At 38.6% G+C, this 26815-nt stretch overlaps 1 protein-coding gene across 2 annotated transcripts in view; it reads left to right on the top strand.

The window, feature by feature from the left end:
* The window catches only part of Setbp1 (SET binding protein 1), a 348122-nt gene that overhangs the window by 259659 nt on the left and 61648 nt on the right, over positions 1-26815 (top strand). The window lies entirely within an intron of this gene.

The raw sequence follows: 26815 nt of genomic DNA, 5'->3' as shown, positions 1-26815 counted from the left end.
TCTTTATTATCTACACTTACAGTTCTTACTGTTTCCTGATCATTTCCAGCTTATTCCTCTGCTTTAGTCCTGTTAAATCTCCTCTGTATTTTATAGAAAATACCACAATTAGCCCTTCATCTTAGGCTCAAATCGCTACATAGCATCCTTTGTGTAGAACATCTCCTTCCCCATCTGATTTCCAAATCTAGTCTACTAGTTTCTTAACCACGAGCATCTTCTGCCTCTCTGACATAACAAATACATTCACTTTTATTCTGCTGCTTATTTATGTTTGATTTTGTCCCACTTACCTTTATGTTACATAGAGATGTTTGACTCACCCAGATCAAATTTGAGCTGTTAGAAGATTAGAATCTTGCCATTCTCTTTGTAGATTATATGATCCTCAAGATGATGCTGAGTACACATCTGACTGATATTACTGGTTAGATTGATCCTTGCAAACCACTATGGGTTCCTGGCATGCACTTTGAGAAGCACTGGCTTAAGAATTCTGTAACTTCTAAGGCACACTAGTAGAGGAAGAAGAAGAAAAAAAAGCCCAGGAGTTCAAGCTCTTAGATGTAGATTTGGTTGCTAAATCTCCTACTTACTAGTAACATGACCTTGGATAACTTAGTCTCTTTGATCCTTCTTTCCCTCATCTGAAAAATGAGACTATTAATACCTACCACACAGAATCTTTTGAGAGCTAAAGGTAGAATACACACAGGATTGCACAGGATATTGCTCAGAGTACAGTTGCTAATAATGTTTATTTCCTTTCATTTCCACTTTGGATAATGTATTCAAGCACAAAACACACAAAACAGCAGATTGCTATAGAACTGTCTCTTTCTTTAAGTGATCCTTCCCAATTATGCTCCCACTGGGGTGAAGTTAAATCCATCTCTCAACATGCACATAGACAGAGGGGCAGAAATCTGCTGGACCACAGTTTGATTTGATGGTGAAGATAAGGTTGTGGGATTATGTAGTTCTTGTGGATAAGTGAGAAAAATACAAATTTCACCTAAAGAAAAATGAATGTTCTTTGGGTAGACACCACCCGCAGGAGTTCGAAGTTCTTTTTATCCAAGGGGAGGTAATTTCTGTCCCCTGCCATTTGGTTTGTCACAGTGAGAATGTTTAGTCCTACTTAGCACCACCTGTTTTGTGTACCATTTTATCTGCTAACCTCAGCCATAAATATGAAAAGAAATGGAATGTGTATACATTTTCCATTGCTGCTGTAACACAGCACCAGCTTGAACTTAGCAGCTTAAAGCAATTCAATTATTTCACAGTTTCAGTCAGGCAGAAATCCAATGGGCTCAATTGGGCCCTCTGTTAAAGATCACAAGAAGCTGTAATCTAAGTGCAGCCAGGTCTGTGATTCTTCAAAAAGACTCTAGGAAAGAGATCACTAGAGTAAAACAAATAGCATGATGAACACTGTTGTATAAGGGTTTCTAAGGTCATGACTTTACTTACCTGGATAGTTTTAAGTAGTTCCATACCACCCTGCTATTTTGTTATGCATCTGCATAATTTAACAAGCTACTCTTCCATAATCGGCAAACAGTGCCGTTTCCTCTAGATTTCACCTGAATGATTGAGTTTTAATGACTCATTCACTTTCAGGGTGTGCTGGAGGGGCAAAGCAGGAGCTAAGATTTGTTTGTAATCTAAGAATAGCTTGCTTGCTAGGAGGAGGTGGCCTGGAACACTTATAAAATCAAAACATTTCTCACTTGTGATTTCTTTTCACAGTTCAGAATCTGTGTTCCATTCTATGCGAAGAGTAAAATAACTCCTTTGCTTAGATTTCTTGCTGACATTTCTTTTTGGTGGGAGTCAGGGCGGGTGGTTCACTGTGAATGCTTTCTCTACCTCATGGTACAGCTCTGTGGCCTTTTCACAAAATACCAACCACCAGAATTCTGGTAATCACAAAAACATGTGCTTTTTCCTCAGATCCATGAAAGTTCTTTCTCATTAAAAAAAAAAAAAGGAGAATTCAGAAATTAAATTAGAGAGCTAAACTTGATATCTTTAAATTCTTTTGGTTTGAAGAAATAAAAAAAGGGAAAAAAAAGCTTAAAGTTTTCCCAGTTTCCTTTCAGTTAAATGCTCCTGAATGGGAAAAATTGTACAAAACGTCTGAAGAGCTGAGGCTCTGACATGAGGGAGGATTTATATTTCCTTGCTATTAAAAGAGAAGAAAAAGGGGGGAACCTTCAGTTACATCTAATCTTTCAGAATGAAATGACCTATCCAACCCACAAACTGTTGGCAGTACCATAACTCTACACAAAATATTCTTTTAAGCTTTCTCTCCCCTCCCAGACCTTTCCTGTGAAGTTATAAATCTCAGTCTTTAGAGACGTTTTTATTCAAATAAAGTATGGACTTTAGGTTGGGTCTTTTGGCATTGGTGCAGCTGGCAGCTTGCTAAAGAAGAGATAGTCCCAAGAAAAGCAGGCTTACTTAGTTGGGTGGGGCTTAGATTTGACATTATGTGTGAAATCCTATTTGCTCTTCCTCTACCAAGTACCTACTTTGTGAAGCTGTGATTCCAAGGCCCAGCACCCGCAGGAAGTTTACCCAGACCCCCAGACAGGCTCCAGAGTATTTGGAAAAGTGAAATTTCACTGAAGATCAAAGCCTACCACTATTTCCACTGCCTCATCCTCTGTTCGTGGTTGGGCTCCTGAGGCACCTAAATAATACTCCTTTCAGAATCTATCTGCTAGCATAGATCTGCCACAGACAGATTATTGTGGCCTGAAGGGTTGTTTCACCTGGACAAACCCTAAATATTGTCCACTAAAGTCAAATAGGCAAGCACATGCCCCAAATACACTACTGTCCTTGAATCAGGGAAGTCTGCTGTTCCATACAAGGTTATTTTGTATGCTTTAGGATAGGGTTTTGAACTCTCTCAAAGTACAATCTATCTTTTCATTGCTATAGCCACGCCAGCTGAGAACTTGTATTTCTGAAGAGTGCAACCCTAGCAGGTTTGCCAAAGAATTTAGGCCAAACGGTTTGGGAACCCTTTGATGGAGGGTAGTAAGATGAGCAAAGGAAGAGGCTGAACAAAGAGAGAAAGTGGGAAACAAATGAATGAAGCAATTTCTGCCTATGGTTTCTTATGTCCAACAATAGTTACTACTCACAGTATGTGTTTGCTCACAGCGTTGTTAGCATAATGCCTAATTCTCAGAAAACATGGAAGAAAATGTCAGCAGTTATAATTATTATGACATTCATTGAGTACCTATAATATGACAACCTCTATTTGCTAATTCATATGCATTGATTCCAGCTGCTTTTCAAGAGGAAGATACATCATTCCTAGTATAATTTCAAATACCTGTGACTGTGGTCAAGCAAATACGTATTAGACATCAGCCAGCTTTATACCAGGGAATCCACAAAGGTGACCAGTGTCACCCCCAAACACAGTCATTTCATTAAGCACTCCATATATATAGAAAATATGCTACATGGAGATAAGGAAAACAATAAAACAAAGATACTTGGGTCAGAACAATATGTGATTTATACCAAGTTGGCCTGTGAGTAACTCTGTTTAAAGCTGGAATTGCTAGCTAGATGCCAGTGGCTCTCTCTTAGAATGTGAGATGCTGAAGAGATTGTGATCCAGAGGATTGCTGTTTAAAGCCAGATCAAGCAGAAAACTCTGCAAGATTCAGTTTCCAAAATACCCATCAAAACAACAAACAACAAAAAAACCTAGATGAGTCATGGTAAGGCTCATCAAATCTCAGCGACTAATAAAAACTAAAAGTAAAATTAATTTTTGACCACTATCTCTTTTGTATGTATACCTTACAAAGGCACATTGTGACATCTTAAGTTGACCAGAAGTTGATTAACTTCTGCTTAGGTGGCCATATTATCATGGCCTCAAGTTGTATAGTGATCAGTAAGGGGGACAAAGATAATGATGGCAAGTCAGGCACTGATGACTCAGGTCAGTAATCCGAGATATTCAAGAAGCCAAGGATACCTGGAGAATAGCTCGGACAAAGTGAGCACAGGTAGAAATGTCGGTAAGAGTCCATCTCCAAAATAACCAGCAAAATGCTATGTTGGAGGGATTGTTTGAGTGGTAGAGCACCAGGGAAGCATGTAAGCCAAGTGAGTTAGAACTGAGTTCACACACCAATACCTTCAGATAGATAGATAGATAGATAGATGGATAGATAGATAGATAGATAGATAGATAGATAGATAGATAGATAGATAGATAGATGATAGATAGGAAAGCTTATATATAAGCAGAAAAGCTCCATTCTGCTCCAGTATTTACATTTCTCTGACCTTAAGAGTCCTTCTGCACATAAGCACCAAAAGATTATTCAAAGTGAAAACATTCCCACAACTGACAAAAAAAAAAGGATCCTTCTGCACTGAAAAGAAATACATGAGTAAGAACTGAGCATAAGCATGTAGTACTCGTGGGATCTGCTTGGTGAAGGACAGTAAACATCCTCACCTGGAAAAACATTTGTTCACCATTTACCATTCACTATCTCTGTCAAGATGGAATTTGGACTGAATTTTATTACCTTGTCCATCAATTAACACAAAATACAAGTCCAATTTTAGTTCCATTTATACTTGTTCTTGTGTCAGCAGTCCAAGCATCCAAAAACTATGGTAACTGTTTATTCATCAAGTTGCTGGTTTGAATATGTGTAGACCCTGTCTGAGAACCTGAAACAAATTCTTGACACTGTCTAGCACCCGAGAAATCTGTACAGATGTTCAGCAAAAGCACAGTTTGCATTTATTAAATGCTAGAATAGCTAAAAATATATGATTATTACTACATGACATCTTGTGGCATTTAACACATGGATGAGTGATGTGAATCTGTCTACAGAGGAAAAGTGACTCTTCCCAACCATGCTAACTTCACAACCCTTTATATTTCCAAATCCACCCATTAATACATCAAGGAAGAAATGCTAACTATACTGCAGAAGATGGTCAGGGAAATACTAATGTACTTTTAGTTTCTTGAAGTTAAAAATGGCAGAGTTGACGCTTACAGGGTTGTGTGCTGGCTGAGATCAGGTAGTAGTAGCCCAAGCATGCTCTGTAATTCTAGGACTCTTTGCTCTGAACTGAGGAATTATTTCACAAGTTTCTTACTGCTGCCTTCTGTAGACTGTCCAGGTGCACTCAGTAGGAATGAGACAAGCATTCGGGAGAGGAATGCTTACACATGCATGCACTCGTACATACTTAGACACCAGCGCTCCTTGGGGTATTCAGGCCCCTTCTGCACAACACCCAGGAAATGTTCTGAGGCAGGAAGCAGGTGCTGAGGACTGGTGAGGAAGCCACAGTGGCTTTGGAGGCCCCTTGTTTGTAGTCAGCATTAACCCTGGGCGTCTGCAAAGGCCAAAGCTTGGCTCGCATTTGCTGTCTGAAGCCCTGACATTCAAGAAGCTCCAAAGCAAATGAACCTGAGTGAGTAAATAATTAAAACCACAGAGAAAAAGCCAGTACTAAAACAAAACTTATTCACATTCTGGTGTCAACTTAGGAACTCCAGGCTGATAGAAAGTCATAGGCCTTTATCTACTTTGCTATGCCTGTGTAGTCTGGACACAGAATCTGTTCACGACCCTACCTTGATGATCTAGGTTTCAAATTTAGGACTGAGCTATGTTCGGGGCAAGCAGGAAATAATTGGTTGAAGGTCTGATTAGTAAATCCTAGTAATCCAGATGTGAAAGGTCTAGATTAGAGGCCAGCTAATCACACTTATTAGCCAGATAAACTGAGTAAATGGCTTTCTTCTCTGTGTGTCAGGACAATCGTACTTTGCCTCATATGTGCTAGGTGGGTTAGAGGAAAGGCTTCATAGAACACAGCCTGACTCAGGGGAAGTAACTGCCCCCAAAGCATTTCTGTCCCAGGCTCAGGAACTCTGGGATTAAAACAATAGCCAAGGGGAAGGGACCACTTGAAGCAGTAGACACACCTGCAGGTGAGTCTCACTAGCTCTCTGACTTTTCCCTAAGTTATTACCTTACTTATGGAAGCCACAGTTTTCAAGTCTGTAAACTAGGAGATAGAGGAGGAATAGAATGCATTCTGGGACTTAATGTAAAAACTAAAGGAGCTGAGGTGTCAAATGTATTAAGCGAAATATGGTAGATTCAGGAGAGAACTCAAACAGTGTAAATCCTTAGAAAAGCTAACTCACAGTCCAATAAAATAAACACCAGGAAAAGCGTACCAGAAAGATGTGGGGGGCGAGGGCGGGGGGAGGTAGGGAGTCAAGGGGAAGAGGGCAGATAAATGAAGGGAAGAATTGGGGAGAATGCAATCATAAAATTCAGTACATATCCTAAAAAATTAAGGAATTTCAGGAAAAGGTGGTTTGGGAGGAATGGGGGAGGATGATGAAAGGGGTGACGTGGGGGAAGATGCATTGTATTTGTAAACTGCTTTGTTGAATGCCAACTCTTCTGTACAACTACTTCAATATGAGAAAAAGAGTTGATGTGTGTAATGAATGAAGAGTTTCTAACCTCCAGTGATTCAGTACCCCACACCTCTTACTTTCTCTTAGACTTCTTCCCTCTGAAGTCCTGAGTCCATTCCTTATCCTTCAATATATGGGGCAAACTCCAAGATATGAAAAGGCTTCTTGTAATCCCTAGATTGTGGAGTCCCCTCAAAGATATGCTTAAAAGTTGATGTTCTGATGTATGGTCTTTCTGATCCCAGGTAGGATGCAAGAAAGTATTGGGGGTAATGCTCTTGGTTGGTTTAAAATATCTATAGAGAAAGACATGAAGGGATATGGGCCTTTCTTATACAACCTTGGAAAAGAGCAAAACAAATCATCAACAACAACAATGAAGAGTTTTCAGAGGGAGAATGGCAGATAAGCACAATCTAACTCTGGTGGCAACTCCTGACCAACACACAATCATAAATGAGCATAAGCTGGGAAATCTGGCTGCAGCTGGCAAGTGTCCCAAATCACTCCCCAGAACCAGGGCTCAGGAGCAAGGAAATCTTCTTGATAGACGAATTGGATTGTGAATAAAACGCTGCCTTCCAGGCACTAGCCTTTGAATTACCCTGATATGTTGATTTAATTCCGAACCTTGATGTTTCCCGAACATTGACTTTTTAACCTTAATTGTGTGTTGATTTATTAGTAGCTTGCCACGGTTTTTTTATGTTTCCCTGATAAAAGTTATAACCTCATTTCCTGGAATGATCCCATAACCTGAGTTGGATTTTAGGGCCTGTCAAGTGAGTCCACAGAGACAATGCAGCCTGTAAGCTCAAGCATGTCTGATCCAGCCAAAAGCAGACACTCCCAAAGAGTTCTTCATTTTGGCCTTCCATCCTTATTTTTTTTTTAATGCCTATACTGTGACTTGAACTCAGGGCTTTGGTGCTTTGGTCCTTTTGGTTTTTTTTTTTTTTTGCTCAAGGCTAGTGCTCTACCCCTTGTGCCATAACTCCTCTTCAAGCTTTTTGATGGTTAAGGAGAAGTAAGAGTTAGACAGGCATTCCTGTCCAGGCTTGGCTTTGAACTTTGACCCTCAGCCCCCGAAGTAGCTAGGATTACAGGTATGAGCCACTGATTCCTGGCCTTCATCCTTTTCATACTTGCTATGTAATCTACTCTGGAGTGATTGATTAATTGTTACTTCTAAAGAAATGAGTACAGTCTTCATGTACAGAAATGTTCAGTGGCATGCTATTCTCTTGAGCTAAAGGGAGTCCGCTTCTTGAGTCTGAGATTAACTATACAACATCCTAAAACCTCCATATCCCTCGATCAGATCCATCATCTTACCACCATCAGAGCTGCATCCAACTTACTAGCCAACATCAGTTTGGGAAGATCAAGAGGAAACATAACTCTGTTATTCATCAGCTTGGAAAAGAAAGTAGAAGCCACAACTGATAAAGCATTGAGACTGGCTTATAATTTAAGAATATCAGTAAGGACTTCACCATGCTTATTATTGCAAGGCAAAGTCTTCTCTGTCTCCCTCCCCCCAAAAAATATGAATCTGGAAACCAAGCTCGGTTTTAAGGGGGTCTGCCTCTGCCAAGAAAACTATTACATTTTATATTATATCTTTTATATCTTCATATTATATCCTCATATCTTTTATATTTTAGAGTAATCATCATAAAACCCATATAAGCAGAATCTCAAATGAGTGAGCATAAAGTCCTGGTAGCATAGTACTTCTTAGTACTTAGGTTCCTTCTAGAATCTCTCACCTCCTTTATCCAACATAATTATCATGGTTAGCTTGAGGTGGGCAGAGCTAAGTAGGATTGGGCCTATTTAACAAATCTAACAGTGAAGGAGACATAATTTCAAAGCAAGGTTGTAATTGAATGTCCAAACCAAAAGCTGTTATGTTCACAATAGACAATGTCAAGTTTACTTAGCTTGCTCTATCTAGCTAGCTAGCTAGCTAGCTAGCTAGCTAGCTATCTTAATCCATCTATCTACCCTTCCATCCTGTTATACATCTTATCATCCATCTATCTATTTCTTTCTTCATTTACACCATTCTGGGGCTTGAACTTAGGGCCTTGTGCTAACTAGGCAAGGTCTCTTCCATTTGATCCACACATCCCTCCCTTTTGGCTTTAGTTCTTTTCTCAAGCTCCTCTTGTACTAGCCAATCTCAGACCTCAACCCTCATCCCTCTACTTCCCATGTAGATGGAATTACGTATGGGTGTGTGTGCCATACTTGCTGTGTGAGTCATTACAGACAAGATAAGGAAACGTGTGTTTACCAAGCCCTGTTCTAGATGCTCCCTGCTGGGCTGTTATTCCCACTCCTGCTGGCTGAGGTGAGTTTGCTCTATCTGCTAACCTGTTTTCAAAGCTTAGGATATAATACCATTTGACATTTTTTTATAAAATAACTTTAATTATCCCAGATCTCTTCAAGATTATGCAGGCAGAATTATCCTTTAGGATGAGAATATTAAATCTCAAGAAGGAAATAATTTGTCTAGGATCATGTGTCTATTAAGAGACAGAACCAGAAGTTGAACCCAATTCTGTCTGGCTTCAGTACTGGTGTTTGTCTTCCATCAAGTTGGTGACTTAAGGTATTTATTCCACAGACAGAGTAAAGCGACTACCAGGCCGTGGGGGCTTTCCTTCACTGCTGGTATACTCATCTAGAAACTAAGTCTAGCCAGAGTGGAGGACATTGAGATCCAAGCCCCTGACTCTACTCTTAGTTCCCACTGCAGAGTGAGAGGTCAACTCTAGTATGTTCAATGGTGTGTGTGTGTGTGTGTGTGTGTTGAAACTTGTATTCCTGGAAGCTGTCTGTTTGTAACTTTACCTCCAAGCATTTCATATGTGCCTAGCCCTTTGTTCTAAAACAACTTCAAAAGATTTGCTGTACTTTAATAAAATTCAACGTACCATGGGCAGTGCTGATTACAAATTTTGCCTCAGTTTAAGACTCAGTTTACAGTTGTGATAAAGGATAAAGTGGTCATTTCTGAACAGACGTAGCTTTCATCATGTTAAACATAGTTTAGTAATATTTTGGTCATGGAGAAGATCAAAAAGAATGTTATACTGTGGAAATCAGGGTGATACTTCGTGTGTGTCAAATGACCATCGGCTCAAGCTGGCAGTTTTGCTGTGAGAATTTAGGAAGAAGATGTTCCAGACCTAAGCTAGCAAAGTGGTCCATGATATAAAAATCACAAGTGACTCATAAATGGATCCAGGCTCTGTGAAAACCTAAATATAGTAGAGACTCAAGAAAAATTGTTGTGTGCAATTTAATGCAATGTAATGTTTTTACTTTTTCTTGTTAACACTCTCTCCTGCATGTATACAGGCATTCTGTAACATTTTAGGGCCTGGGTTCCAAGATCCTCTTACAATAACAAAATCTGAGGATGCTTGAGTATTTTATATATATTAGTGAAGCATTTACATAGAACATATGCATATTCTCCCCAACACTTTACATCATTTCTGCATTGCATATTGTACCTAATACAATATAAATGTTATACAAACAGCTCTTCTACTCTCACACTTAGAGAATAGTGGCACAAAGTGTATGCATGTGTTTAGAATAGGTGTAGTTTTTTAGAAATATTTTCATTGTGTGGTTGGTTGAACCTACAGATACAATTAATGTATGAATATGGAAGGAGAGTTGTACTATGTGGAAAACAAAAATTTGTGATCATCTTGGCTCTTTATTAATGGTCCTCATTTGTGAATTTATAAACACTCTAGTTCCTTCCTAATTGCTGGCTTGTGTTTCTAAAAAAAAACCTCTAGGGTTGTAAATTTGGAGGAAAAGAACTCTAAAGTAACTTCAGAGTTTTCTTCCCCGCACCTTATTCTGAGTATTTCGGTAACCCTAGTACCAAAGAATGGTGATGCCTTCCTTCTAGTCTTGTTTGGTTAAGGCCAAACAATAAGCAAGCCTGTAAATACATAACTTGATCTCAGATATTGATTAGTGCTAAGAAAACAACAAGAAATTTCCAGGAATGGAATGTGTCTGGGTGAGTTAGACATCATTTGATTATAGTGTCAGCACATATCTTATAGACTGATTACTGAAATAAGACTCAGGAAATGTGTAGTTTCCACAGTAAACTCTTTTATGGAACTCAGCATTATTCTATTATATATGCATCTCTTCACAGACTCTGGTGTAGTAAGATTCGGCATGAGGGAATTTTACTATGGTATATATTAAGAAAGCACATTTCATAGATCATAGACTCTCAAGTTAGAAGAGACCTTAAAAATCAAGTAACTCTTAAGTACTTTCTGCCACATTCTTCTGCTTAGAAATATACATATATATATGCATATATATATATATATACACATATATGTAAACTCTTGTCTGGAAACTCATACCTGTGTGAGACAGCCAAGCCATTTCTGAGCAGCTCCAGTTTCCCTGCCTGCCAGTCATTTCTTCTTTCAAACAGGACCTTAGAGAGGAATCCCCCAGAGCATTATTTTCCCCTGGAGTATGAAGGCTATTCACTTTCCCTGAATGCCTGGAAATCACAGGCCAGCAGCAGCAGCACAGGCACTTGGCTCCTGCTGACAACTTCCAAAACACCATCCTCATCTCTAGATGAAGGGGGATGTCATGGGTAGAAAGTAGGAAGCCTGCAAAGCAAGGTTCAAGGGAAACAGTGAGGACCTACAAAAGCAGGAAATGTGGGATATCTAGGCTACATGACTTCTCCAGAATTCTCTGGGGCCCCAGTATATGAATCCATAAATTAAGAGTTCGACATGTCCCCTGCAGCTTCAGTGGGCTTAGTGGTGGACTTGCTTTAAAGTTCAGATTTGCCCATTCTCATCCTAGAGCTCTTATCCTAGATCTACTGAACTGAAAGGTCTGAGACCAGGAGACCAGCAACTTCTGTTAAAAACAAAAACACCTGATACACACTGACATTTGACAGCAAAGGTGCCAGGTGATCTTAAGGCCCTCCAGTCCAGCTGTAACATCCTGTGAGTGTCTAAGAGCACTCAAAATGGCAGCCAGCCTACTTGTCCCCACGCTTGCCATCATTCCTTAGGTTCCGGTGCCTTCACTTTCAACCTCTCTCCGTGGACCTGGGAACCCAGGTACAAAGCTAGTCTACTATAGGAGGTGACTAACTCCCAGGGCATGAACCTCCCTTAAAAATCTATATCTGATCTTACATGGAATCAATGCTTACAGTCACCTTGTGTCTAAGCAAATCGAATGGAACCGAGAGCTAGAGCAAACCTACTTATTTATTTCATGACAAGGGAAACAACTTTCAGTTCTGTGAGACTTGACACCTTTGTCAATAAAATCTGCAGCACGCACAATATAGAGTTGTTTTAGAATTCGTCTTTCTGGCAATAGCAGGACTTTCGAAAAGAAGAGCACAGGGTTTATTATGGTAGCCACATCTTTGCCCTAAGACTACTGGATGCCTTGGCTGAATTTACGTAGTACATGAACAACACCTGTGATCTGTATCCGCATGGCATAGAACACAGAAAGGACTGAAAATCACATTTCCCCATTTTGGTTATTTTTGGTTTGTTTGTTTTGTTTTTTGAATATCTAAAGAAGGCAATGAGATTTAGTGTTTTCTTTCACTCTTTCTTTTTTGAGAAGCACTTCGTTTTTATAGCTGATTAGCCTGATAAAAAAAAAAAGGTTGCATATATGTTTTGTTTTTTAATTAGCAGAAAAAACAACAGCAACAAAACCCAGAGTATTATGTGTGCAATTGCTTCTCGCCACCATCTTTCCAGGATTTTTCTCCTCGCACTGTTGGAAAGTGTCACATATGTGGGAAATGTGCATTTGTATTCAGAGCGGGCTTATTGTAGGCAGCGTTAAAAAAATTTTTTTAAAAAAGATCCCCATAAAGCAGAAGTTTGAGAAAGGTGGGATGGAGCTAAAGGTAGTAAAAGTGATTCAATTGCCTGATTGTGAGAATTCAAGTTACTAGTGGAATCAATCACTATTGTGGTTTCACAGCTCTGGAATAAATGACACTTCCAATAACATCTTCCTATGCAGGTGTAAAATATACAAATTGGGTGAAGAGATGGTAGCAGCATTTAAATGCATAAAAGCAAGGCTTTGGAAGCAAGCATATGGCAAGGTGCAGGGCTAGGGAGACATGGGTTTCCAGCTCCAGCATCCCTACCCCTTGTCTTTTTGAAGGAGGGAGGTTGAGCCCAAGCCCCATCCTTCTACATGTAATTTCAAATGATTCTGTGATTAGTACATCATTTACAGTACCCCCCCAATCTAGTCTTTTGTCATTAATTTATTCATGGTTCTGGTTTGACTTTTTTTTTTCTTTTTGCCCTCCCCTCCTAAGTTTGCCATGAGTTTTTGAAAAGCATCTAAACCACACAACGGTATTGTTTTCTCATTGTTATCCATACCAGGCAAACCAATGATCAGTGAACTAAAAAGTCATGCATGTAGATCACCATAGGAACTGAATGCTCTATGCCAAGTATTCTTAATTTTATTTATTCATTTTATTTTTGTTCTGGCCATGGCACTTGAACCCAAGACCTAAGCACTGTCCCTGAGCTGGTTTTGCTCAAGGCTAGAACATTACTACTTGAGCCACAGCGCCACTTTTGGCCTTTTCTGAGTAATTTATTGGTGTTAAGAGTCTCATGAACTTTTCCTGCCTGGGCTGGCTTTGAACCACAATCTTCAGGGCTCAGCCTCCTGAGTAGTTAGGATCAGAGGCATGAGCCACCAGTACCTGGCTTCATGAAATGTATTTTTTAATATGGCAGAATGCTTAATGCCTGCATGTAGTTTATTCTTGTCTCCAAGTGATCATGTTATCTCAGCTGGATAATAAAGTAGCTTTATTTGGGGGTGAGAGGGGGTATTGGTCATGGGTCTTGAACTCTGGACCTGGGTGCTGTCCCTCAGCTTTGCAGCTCAAGGCTAGCGCTTTACTTTTTGAGCCACAGCACCACTTCCAGTTTTCTGGTAGTTCATTGGAGATAAGAGTGTCATGGACTTTCTTGACTGGATTGGCTTTGAACCACAATCCTCAGATCTCAGCCTCCTTTGTAGCTAGGATTACAAGTGTGAGCCACTGGTGCCCAGCTAATAAAGTAGCTTTTGAAAACTGTTTTTAACCCAAGTTTTCATTAAGTGATTTAGAAGTGATAAGGGAGGTGCATTTACTACAAATTGTATTGAAAGTCTCATGTTCCAGAACCAATTCCCTCTGCTAAACCATTTTGTTAGGCCTGAGAGCACCTTGTGTTTCCCCATACGATGTTATGGATGTCAGTACGAAGACCTAGAACACTTTAGGACCATGTCAAAACTCACAGAATTGTTGCTACTTGGCCATGACTATACTTGTAATTTTATTCCACAGGCTCTCTAGGGGGTCACAGCAAACCTTGGACATTTCCTGAGAACTGTAAGCCTCTAGACTCCAGCCTTGATAGGAACTCAAATCATAATTAAGAATTCTGAAAGAGAAAGGGAGGAAGGACATGAAGGGAGCTATTGTCATTTATAGAATTGTGGACTTGTTCAAACCAAATGTGGTTATGGGCGGAGGAGGTATGTATAGCCCCCCTCAGAAACCTTTTCAATTACATTTAAGTTTTAATCACAATAATTAGCTTTGAGGACTGACAACAATGGCAGGTGTTATCCTCAGTGTTTTATGTCAAAATTTTATTTTTTTCCCAGGATTAGTTCCAGGAACTAAGCAGTTCTATTATCTCTAGTCTACAGACCAGGGGACGGAGGTAGCTTTCCAAGGTCAGGGTGCTAACAGAATAAAACCAAGATTGTGCCTGAGCCACTTAGAACCTGCTCTCTAGACTGAAGCACATTCTCAAGTCTACTTCCCAATGTCTCACACTCAATAGAACCCTGAGTCCTCTTGCTGAGAAACAGTAGGAATGGGAACAGCTTGAGCGACCTCTTCTGGACTTTGAACAGTCATTATTAGCCAATGACCTGGCTAAATAACTTGCTACTTATCACCCTTTACAACTTATCTGCAGTGATAGGAAACCTCATAATCCTTGTCTGTCATCTGTCCTTGCACAAGTGACTTATCATTTCTGAATTTCACTTTCATCATTTGTGAAAACTGATTATTCTAGACTATCATATAAAAGGTGAAAGATCAAAATACCCTATGTGATATAACTAGAGGGTGGCATACAAGGGCAAGGTGTTAAATTTTCATTATTATTATAACTACAATGAGTCCCTATTTCTTGTTGTTGTAGTTTTTTCTTTATAACTTGTCCCTATTAGCTAAGGGAGATATATTCCAAGACCCCTTAATGTATTCTTAAAATCACATGTAGTCCCAAGACCATCTATACTATGTCTGTTGTGTAAACACATTTCTATGATAAAACTTAACTTATGAATTAGGTGTTGTTAATCTTATTAACAACAATCAATCATAAACTAAGGCAAACATAATGTATCTGTACTTAAAGTTATATGAATGTGTGTGCTCTCTCTTTTGAAAAGTCTGATTATACTATATTCACCCTACTTCTATGTAATATTTCACTGGAGACTTTTTCTCAGAGGAAAAGAGGGGACATTTATAGACTTCCTGTTTTAAAGCAATGAAGAAAAATATATTTTGTGCCACAGAGTAGTAAAAAAATAAAAATAATAAAAAGGTGTTTCTTCTTAGAGTGTGCATTACCAACCTCTGTTCTAGTAGAGGTTACTCTTTAAGATGATCTGTGTCTTGTCCCAAAAACATCGTCAAAATGAACATTTTTGGTATCTTTCTCCAAATAGCCTACGAGGTTAATTCTTTAACCATTCTGTGGTCACATAGATTTGAGACATGTTAATAAGAAGAAAAAGAAACACAAATACTCATGAAGTCACTGGACTATTAAGTTCCCAAATTAAGGTCACTCCTGACTGTCTAGCAATAACCATTAAGTAACAGCAGCCCTGGTACAGCTTCCTCTGCTCAGAGGTTTGGGAGACCTCTTGTAGATTTTTTCACTCACTACCATATTTTTCTGAATGCTTGAAACATCTTTGCCTTTGGAATGAAGATGTGATTTATAGATGCAGCCAAATCACTTGGAGCCAAGTCTGGTAGAGAGGTCAAGATGGGTAATGATCGTTTGGAATTACCCATTTTAGATAAAGTGTTGCCAGAGTTTTCTCAGGGATGAGGGGTGTGGTTTTCTTAGTGAAGATCAAGCTGTTTGTTATCTCTAAACTTGTATTTGAAATATGCCCATAATTAAAATTTATTGTTTGTAACCACAGTCCCTATCCACATTGACTACTGCACTTTAGCAGAGTGGCATGTGCTCCTATGAATGAGAGGATAGGTATTTGTGAGTTTCATGTACATAAATATGCAGACAAAGGCACAGAAACAGACTGGCAGGCATGTATACATAGATACAGCTATATATACTGTTTCTCATGGGACATTTTTCACTGCCTTTTCCCAGGCAGAGTTTCCAGAATTCTCTTATGATTGTGAACCTTTTTTAATTGTTGATATTCCTCTAAGATAAGCAATTCTTAGCCTTTTCTTTTTTAAGGGTACATACTTCTTTTAGAACTTGCTGAAAATTATAAACAAAATAGGAATATGATTTGGAAAGAAGCAGAGATGGATATCGTTTTCAGAATTTTTGGCCTAGTAAGAAAACTGACTTAAAATACACATTAAAAAAATATATATGCCTGTAGAAAAATGACTTCTTAATAGAAGCTATGCAGTATATACTGTGTAGCATTTTCAGTCAATGAAATGTGATAGCCTTAATAAGACTAAAAGTAAGTGATAATAGAGAATGAAAGACATTTATTGGTCACTTTGGATGGAAATTTGGAAAGAAAATTGTATGAAAGGGTTCTACTTTAAAATATAGCAAGTTATGCTTTAAAGCCTTTCAGATACAAAACCTTTAGAAGCTGAATAAAATATAAGAGAGCTGTTTAAATGTCTATCTAAGTAAGAATGGGGATAGAGATCAGAGATATTTTAGAAGATAAATCTGATAAACAGAGTAAGTAGTCTGGAAGTTGATAGCTTTTCTAGGGAAATCTTGCTACTCCTAGATTTCCAGTTTTTTTTTTTTAAATTTGGCTCTACATAAAGAGCAAAAGATAGGGTCTAGGATTATGACTTAGAGGTAGAGTGCTTGTGTAGTATACATGAAGCCCTGGGTTCGATTCCACAGTTCCACATAAACAAAAAGTCCCTGTAATATAAAAAATCATGTGATCCAAAATGCCCTCAGAATGACTAGATTATGAGGTAAAATTCTTAACAAAATACCATAACTTGTCCCACAAAAGCAGAAAAGAATCTTCTCTGTCTTTGTTCTGGAAATCTTAAACACTGAAACAGTTGTCACATGAGTAGAAGCCAAATAATTATGTCCTTTGTGGCCAAAAAATGAACAAGTCAAAATTTTAGCTTCAAATGCATCAAACCTTACTTAGGCTTCTGTCAGACGCATATTATCTCTGGAGAAAATGTACTTAGTGGCCATGACTCAGAGAACTCTCACAGATACAACATGAATCATGATGAAATACCGTTGCACAAGATGTACTACACATCTTGTTTCCGCTGCTTCTGTAAGTCAGCAGAAACAACAAAGACTAGAATGAGACCTACTATATCTGCAAACATGCTTCAACTATAAGATTTTTAAAATTTAAAAACTTAGCTGGAAAATAGGTGCAAAAATTATGCATAATACAGAGAGGAAAAGGTAGGAAACCATAAGCTCTAGTAAAGATAATCATGGGATGAATCACAGGTTGTCTATACATCTTACTGAAGGTTCTGGAAAGGGATATAGAAGGAAGAAAGGGAAAAGAATGTTGGATATGTCCTAAAGAACTTCCACAATTATGGAAAGATGGAGAAGCTCAGAATCAAAATTTTAGACATAACCCAGCTTCAGGTGACTCACACCTGTAATCCTAGCTATTCAGGAGGCTGAGATCTGAGGATCGCAGTTGGAAACTAGCCCAGCCAGGAAAGTTCGTGAGACTCTGATTGCCAATTGACCACCAAAAAGCTAGAAGTGGAGCTGTGGCTCAAGTGCTACAGCCCCAGCCAGGAGCACAAAAGCTGAGAGACAGCACCAAGGCTCTGAGTTCCTAAAACATCACTAATGGAGATACACTGTAATTAAACAATAGCCAGGAAAAAAAAAGATAGATAACCTTAAAAAAATTCTTAACGGTATAGCTTTGATCAGCTTCTCAAAGGTTAACAATAAACTCCAGTAAATAATTGAAATTTATCCTTAGAAGGCAGTGAGAAAAATAACATCCTGCTAGATCAATATTTAGAGGATTACCATCTTTCAAAAGCAAGACTACAAATATTTGAAGCCCAACCAAACTGAGACCGTTTGCTACTCCTAGCTCCTCCTGAAAGTATTTACTTTAAAGAAAAAAAATATTATCCCAGAAATTTGAGATGGGAAGAGAAATAGTAAGCAAAGAAAGTAGAAAACTGTAGATGAATTGGATTAAATATACAAACATTGGCTGTACAAGAAATAAGAATAGTACTCAACTTGTAAAGGAAAAGATAAAAGTAGTGAATAGTTTAAATAATAATTTAAAATACCTAAAGACTGCAGAATTGTTTTAGAAATGGCTAAAGATACTGTCAATATTAGTTTATAGATTTGAGTTGTAAATGTCTAGAACAATCACTAAATAGATCACATTAATCATAACTTATAAACCAAACAAAGAGTGAGGTGGGGAGAGGAAAAATGGGGGACAAAAGAAATACAAAAATGAATATGTATTAGAAGTTGGGAATTGTACAAATATAAAGTAAAAATAATCCAAATCAATTACAGCAAACATAAAATTTGGGGCAATGATAAAGGCACCTAATAATGAATATAGCTTTGTCTTTATGACTGTACCTGATTAAAGGGAGAAGTGGCAGAGACTGGGCAGGGTTTCTTGTACAACTGCACAATGGTATCAAGACAAGAGACTACTGAAGTTGAAGGCTGTCCTTAAAACTTCTCCCAAGCCTTACTTGGATGTGAGAATGTATCTCCACTAGAGGAAAAGGGGATATTTTTTTAAGTTTATCCAAGGTACATGACATGTATGGTCATGCCAAAGGTATTAATAACATGCTGTGTCTTAAACTAAGTAATACTATATATAACCTGTTGTGTTAGAGACATGTGTAAATGAGCATATGGAGAACATAGTCTTCAAATATATATGTACATGCACATGTGCAAACAGCATATTTAGTAATTGCATTATAAACTTAATTAAAGTTTGCATATCTATATGGAATATACACATTCTACAAACACATATGCTGTCTATGTATTATATGTAATGTTACAAATTTTAAAACACAAAATTAAGTTTCAGAATAAGGTCGTCATTTCACTAATTAGAAAAAGTAGCTACTCATAGATTTCCTATACATGGGTTATATGTTCTCTTGAGGAATATTTATATAATATAGGTTATAAATTATATGTAGTGGTATATACAAAATAGATTCTATATCTGTACATGTGATATATATATATATATGTATATCGAACATATAATTTTGGCAAACAATAACAAAATATCTTTATCAACTTTGAGAAATCAAAAATTCAATAGGCCCATAGTGAAGTTTAAGTGAGTCCCAACACCCAATACGGAGTTTATGCTATATTAAATACCAAGTGGCTTCTCTCCTGGCTACTGTTTCTCTAAAAATATCAAGTACTTATGAAACTGCAGCAAATGGCATGTTTAAACAAAGCCTCATGGCCAAGAGCAATGTTTGCCTTGGAACATGAAAGGTCTCTCGGAAAGAATGAGAAAATCAAGGAACCTTGAGCCTGATCATATGCCGGTTCTGTCTAAGTAAAGCAGGCTCTTAGTGAGGAAGATGTTTGCCCTTGTGGAAGAAAAACTTGCTCTGTGTATTTCAAGGGCTTTACACAGAAGTCAGCTTCTTTCCTTGATGAGACCAGCTTGCAGAGTCACCTTGGAGAAGTGCCATTCTGTCCACATGTTACCATGACTGAAAGGGAAGGGAAATGTGTCCAGTCACTGCCAGATACTGAGCAACTATTTAGCTATTGAAGATGAAGTGATTGATTGACTCTAAGAATCCTTCCTGTTTATATCCAACTTCGTGATTTTCTTTTTTTTTTTCTTATCTTATTTTTATTGTGAAAATACCGTACAGAGGGGTTACAATTACACGAGCAAGGTAATGAGTACATTTCTTATCAAGCATTATTGCCTCTTCCTTTGTTTCCCCTTCCCATCCCTTCCCATCTCCACCCACCCCCCAGCCAAAGTTGTAACGTTTGTTTTTTGACATAATGACGTGTATATCTCATTGTTGCAGTGGGTCCACCTGTATCCCTATTTAAAAGGTTTGTTTTTGCCCTTGCCCTCCTCAAATTATACCAACATCAAATACAATGAAAGCAGGGGTTATACTGTGGGGGAGGGACATACACAGCAACAAAGAAATTGTAAGTATGTTAGAAACAATCACAAGAAAGAAAAAAACATTTGAATACTTATCTTGGAGTTCATTTCACCTAACATCAACTTATCTGACCCTTTCTGCTTGTCTCAGACATATACTAGTTATTGCAAATAAGGGAAACCATGGGACCTGATTTTCAAAGGGTGTTCACCTATATGAGTCCATTCGAGCCCTAGATACTGAGAGGAAGAGAAGGAACAATGGCTGTTAGCATTTCTCCTTTATCTCCTGGAGAGATCCTCACATCCTGAGATTGTCCTTATATTGTCAAGTCAGGTGGAACTTCTCGCTCCCAAGGGAATATCCTTGCTCCCCATTCCATACAGAAATGAAGAAGACAAGGGAAATGGGGAGAAATAAGAAGGACTGGTTGAAGAAAAGAACCACAAGCATCTCAGATGGAGGCTATATCCCAGCAAGTTCCCAATGAACTCCACCATTTACTAGAAGGAGTAGATGGGCATTAAGGGCAGTATTTACCATGGAAAAATGGTGTGATTTGGACTGAGTGCTGAAGCTTAGGTCTCTCTGCCTCAGGACCATGTCTTTATTCTCTGCACCACTACTTTTACTAGTAGCATCCACACCTATGCCAGTGGCTGATGTTCTAGCTCTTCAGAATTGGCATCTCTGCTTCTCTAGAGAGATCACTTCATGGGCACCATGATGGTGGGATGTGCTTACACCTTCCCAGAAACCTGTTATCTCAGGACTCCACTCTCCAGCAAGCACACACCTCCCAGCATTGGAACAAACCCAGGCCTTATGTTTGGCCTATTTGCCAATTGGCTCCCAGCTCTAATCCTTAAGTACTGGAGCCTATTGCCAGCCTGATGCTGGGTATGCCTATGTAACTTTTTTTTTTTTTTACAAAGTCCTAGCCAAGTCCTGGCAAGATGCAATTGAAGACAAGAGCAAACATTTTCCCCTTAGATAGAGGTCAGTATACAATAGTGCAATTCTTGATCTCTAAAGACAGGTTTTTGGTTTTGTTTTGTTTTAAGGAACAGTTTGATCTGTATTGCGTTAGTGTAAATTGGAAATGGATACCATATCTTTAATGCTAATTAGGCATTGCATTACTTAGTCTTCCAGGCCCCATGTAAATAACAATTAGCAATAATTTAGCAGTTGTACATGCTGGCATCTTCTAAGCCATACCATTGTATACCATTCCAAATTCCTTTGCATTAATTAGGATCATAAGCCAATCGGTACTAATTAGGAAGAAAATAAGTATAATAATAAATGAAACAAAATTAGTGATTTGTATCTGGTTGCTAGTTCCTTCCCTCTGCAGTTCATCAAATAGTCTTAATGCGTAGAACTTCTTGTAATTGAAACTAATTATGAGGTTTCCCCTGCTACTTTGAGCCTCATGTTCAAATCCCACGAAGCTCATTAAATAAGTAACAAAACTGGAATCTTTAGCACATATTGTAACTTGGATCATGTTAATTAGCACCACACGCAAAAGGCAGCAAGAGGCCTTTTAGCAGCCCCTGAACTACTTAAAGGAAAGGGAGTCTGGGATCATTGCAGTTCTTTAGTGGTTGTAGGAAGCCAAATAGATATGGCCTGGGCAGTATGTGGAGGAAGTCTGTGAGGACACAGTGATGAGCAGAGAGTACACGCACTCTAAGACTAATACCCCCTGGACTGGGGCATTTCTAGCAGCTTCAGTTATGTGTGGAAAACACACACATAAGCTAGTAGTGCATTGAAAGGGATATCTCTTCCCTACTCCGGACCTTGTCCCATGCTTGGCTGCTTGGCTACTCTGTGTTACTTCTCTTCTATGGCGGGCTAGTAGTAGAGCTTTTTTTCCCTTCAAGGTTGAGTGGTGAGCACTGAAGACCCCCAGAGAATTCACTTGCCCTGCGCTGAGTGAAATTATATACATATAAACCCATGTGTCTGTTTCTAGTCAAACATATGTACCATTCAGTAGACATATTGACTATATTCACAGCTTCCAGCACTGATCTAAATGACTGCTGTTCCTTTCCATACCCAGCTAGATCTGTAGATAGCTCTTGAGGCCTTGATGAGAAGGTGCTGGAGAAATACATTCACCCACCAATGTGTCTTTTGCCCACTTCTCTGGGCTGTTTCACAGTCGAAAGTTAAGCAGAAAGATGATACTGGAGCAAGCTGTACACAAGGAAGTAATCCCACAGAAACAGTTTATGGCACGCCCACCCACAGTAAAGGAGCTCCATAAACAATAATGTTTACCGCAGGTTTATAAGAAGTCGTTCTAAGGTAACTGACAGAAAACAGTGATTCTACCATTCCCACATTTTTACCTTGATGATTTGATAAGTAAAAGGACATGACAAGCACTTTCCAGTCAGACAGCTGAATTGGAGCTAATGGCATCCTGAGCCATTAACATTAACCTTACATGTTCAGGGGAAGAATCTTCTAATTCTTATGTGATAAACAGTTAATAACCCTTAACATCTTTCTAGCTTCAGCTAAGACTCATCCCTCTGGAAAGCACCTCCTACTGTTTGAACTTCCTGACATCATCACTTGTTTTCTCTTCCTACTCCTGTACCTCTGCTTACCACTCTGAGACCTGCACATACATGGTCCCAAATTGTCTGATGGTAATCATACAGGCAATAGGTAGATCTCCCTAATCAGGAGTCGTCAAGGGGCACACTCCTTTTCAACGGAAAAGGGACAGACCCAGGCTGAAAACAAAAAGTCTCCAAGAAGTTTTCATTTGTTGATAATTAAGCATTCAGATGAGCTCACCAAATTCGGCATTAAAATGGCACTATGAAGGTATAAAAATATGATTTTAAGTATTCTTATGTGACTCTCAGGATTTTAGGTATTAAGAAGTGTGAGTAAATAGGAAAATTGGAAGTCTACAATCTTAACATTAGCTGCTAAGTAACACCTGAAAAGAATCTGGAACAGCAAGTATTCATTTCACTGGCATTTATTTTATGCAGTATTAATGGATCATGAACTTGGAGCATTTTCTACTTACTCTCATGGGATATAAATTTAAAACAACCTCCAGATAGCTCATAAGAACTCCTTTGCCAGTGCTCCATCATAAAGGCAAAGCTACTAGTTATTAGTTTGCCAGGATTGCTAAAACCAGCTAATCTGGTTAATCCATTTCCTACTGGTTAATTCCATTTGTGTTTGCACAGCCTCACATAAGATACTTTTAAGGACATAATTCCTTGTCATGTTATGCTGGATAATTGGCAATGAAACTAATAAGATATAGCTGTGCCCTGCCACTAGTAGTTTTCAATCTAAGAGATCTCATGACTGAGCACAATGAAATTAAAGACAGTCAGATTAAGATGTTTACCCAAGAGAAGGAAAACATAAAGTTTGTTAGTCTTTCTCATGTTTTATTTTAGTGAGAGATTAGAGTTTTCAATATTATTGCAGCCATAGTACAATGCTACAACAGTGATCTACTTACATCTTGGCTCCTTCTGACTTCTTTGCAGGTATGAAAGCCAACATAGATGTCTAGATGGTGTTTAAGTAAGAGGTAAAGGGATCTGATTGGACATGCAGGTATCTATGCAAGGCTCCTGTCCCAAAACACCTATCCCCAATAGAGGGTGAAATAGGAAGCTGATCTTAGTAATTATTGGGGAGCCTAAATGGACTTTGGACTGGGACATACAAAACACACTCATGTTACTATGAAGTTCTCTAGACAGAGGCATAGTTGCAGGGGAAAAGCAAGAGCCAGGAATGCAAACCAGTCTCAGGAGCCATCAAGGGGATGCTGGGCACTGCAAGTATTGCCCTGAAGCCTGAGCACTTTCCTGCTTGGAAACAGAGAACAGTGAGCTAGAGATTAGAGATCAAGTTCGAACCTTGTGGATCCTTAAAAAGCTTCCTACTTTCTGTCAGATCTGCTCAAAATATGTCTGTCTAAATCTTGATAAATATATTTTTAAATAAAAAAAGTTACCTGTGCACATTTTAGGCTTCATAAGGAAACCTCTCCGAATTCTACAGTGTTTTTGTCTTTGGTTTTTTTAAAAAAAGAGAAGAAAGTTATTTAAAAAAAGTATAACTAAGACTTTAAACTGTGACTTCGATGTTGCTAAAAATATATTTGACTAGAATAGTAAAGTACTCAACGTGCAAAAAACATAATTGCACACACACTCACACACACACACAAACACGTAGCAAGCTTCACATTCGAAAGAATGCATGCTTACATTTTGATCTACTTAAATACAGTACTGAGTTACAAAGGCAGACTGAACAACAAAGATGAGGCCAAAATGTATTGAACAGTGACCCCAATGTAATGGAGGTTGCAACAGTCCAGATTCTGACTGCCTTCCAAATAGATTGCTCGCTTAGTATGTGTGTACATGTTCGTTCAGCCATTAATTCTCAATGTTCTAAACACTTCCTATGAATCCAGTGCCACACTCAGTGCTTGAACTAATCACAGCAGTACAGCCTAGTATTGTAGCATAAACTGAAGCAAGTCAGACCCACATGAGTTCAGGTCTCGGCTCCTCTGCTTGGCATTCCAAATTTTTTGGTAAGTGACATGATCAACTCAGACTTTCTATTTCCCCATCAAGGAAAAGAGGACACTATTAATTTCTCAGGACATTTGCCCAAGTTTGAATGGAGCCAGAGTATGTGAATAAAGTGCAGAAATGGAGCTCCTCTACTTTGCCTGTCCAGACTGGGTGCCAAAGCTCCCTCTCCAAAACAATGTGAAGAACAGTAACTTGCCTAAAATACCCGAGATTCAACAAATCAAAAACGTCCCCCAGGAAAGCTCCACTACCACACATTACTCTCTCTCCCTCTCATGTTTTTGCAGGCGGGGGGGAGGGAGAGTCTCCCTCAGAGCTCAGCTTTCTAGATCATTGCCCTTCCACTCCCCTCTCTCCACCATCTAACCGTACAGATGAAAGGCCAGAAATGAGCATTCCAAAAATCCACGAAAGAATCTATCTTTCTAGTATAGATCTGAATTGGATAAAAAAATAGAAAGGAATAACCCCCCCTTTTCTTTCCTTCCTTTGTTTTGTTTTGTTGGTTCAGAACAGATTACATTCTTGAATCGTCTGCCATCTTATAAACAAGGCTGAGCACACAGCATTCCTCCTGAAGCACATGTTCCTATTTTAAATATACATCCTGGTCTCCTCTGGAATTCAGTGATTGCCTCTACTTCATTCTTCCTATTCACTTGGGATGGGTTTTAATTTGATGGTATCAATGATGATCAGGAACTGAACAGTTCATTACCCTTTCTTTTCCTTCATCTTTCCCTTCACATTTTTGTTTATTTGTTTAGAATTAGATTTTAAATCTCAAAGTATTTTTTAAAAAAATTTTATTGTAGAGGTAACGTGTAGAGGGGTTACAGTTACATAAGTCAGATGAGAACATTTCCTTTTGAACAATGTCACCCCCCCTCCCTCATTCTTTCCCAGTATTTCTCCTCTGGATTCCCCTCCTACTCCCCCAATTGTATACTTCATTACCAACATAGTGTCTAGTGAGTATCACTGCTGAATTGGTTCACCCTTTCTAAGGGCAGTGTCAACTCTTAAATCGTATTATCTTGGGAGTGGTAACCTTCATATCTGTATCCATAGTTCCTAGTTCGTTTCTGTCATGTTGTTATTCCTTCTCCAATTCACTCAGGCCTCAGCAACACCCCCAATGAGAATACACTCTTGAGTTTCTTTTCTTTCTATGGAAAACTGTGTGTTCTTTTCACCTTTACAGGCCAGTACTAAGGAGTTACAGAAAAGGTCATTTAAGGGAAGCCAGTAGAAACTGGGCTGAAAAATAGAAGAGTAGAGTCCTTAACCTCTCACTGCTTCTTTAGAAATTGGTAGTTAAGGGCTTGAGTTGATGGGGTTGGGATAAGAGGTAAATGCCTTGCTATATATCAGATGTTATATTGATATTTAAGAAATATACTGGTATTGGGGCTGGGAAGGTGGCTCAGTGGTAGAGCGCTTGCCTTGCATGCATGAGGCCCTGGGTTCGATTCCTTAGCACCACATAAGCAGGGAAAAAAAAGCCGGAAGTGGCACTGTGGCTCAAGTGGTAGAGTGCTAGCCTTGAGCTGAAGAGCTGAGGGACAGCACCCAGGCCCAGAGTTCAGTCCCCAAGACCGGAACCAAATATATATATATATATATATATATATATATATATATATATATATACTGATATTTATTTATTTATTTATCTATCTAAAAGAATAAGTCCTTATCTTAATACATTAAAATTCAAAAAGGCATTGTTACTCAGAGTGTTCTGGAATATTTCTAGATTTATTTTGTGACACGTTTTATGTATTTTCTTAGAAATATTTTCAGTATTTGTAGGAAAAAATCTTTATCTTTTGATAATATAGTGAAATATATATACTATAGGGAAATATATATGTGTGTATATACACATATATACATATATACATACATATAAACACACACACACACACACATATATATATATATACACAGATACATACACATGTACACACATATATGCTTTCAAACATCACCTCTACCTGTGCACAATACTGGTGAATCATTGACAATCATGAGTCATAACACGTGTGTCCTGTGGGTGCAGACTCAGTGCAAACGTTTCTTACTGTAGCAATGGAAAGATGCAGCCAGACCAGTCACATTTCTACAGTAAAACCACAATGAGTCCGA

This window comes from Dipodomys ordii, unplaced genomic scaffold, assembly GCF_000151885.1.
Source record: "Dipodomys ordii isolate 6190 unplaced genomic scaffold, Dord_2.0 Scaffold25, whole genome shotgun sequence".
NCBI lineage: Eukaryota > Metazoa > Chordata > Mammalia > Rodentia > Heteromyidae > Dipodomys > Dipodomys ordii.
The sequence above is the reverse complement of the archived record's forward strand: the minus strand, read 5'-3'. Positions and strand labels throughout refer to the sequence as shown.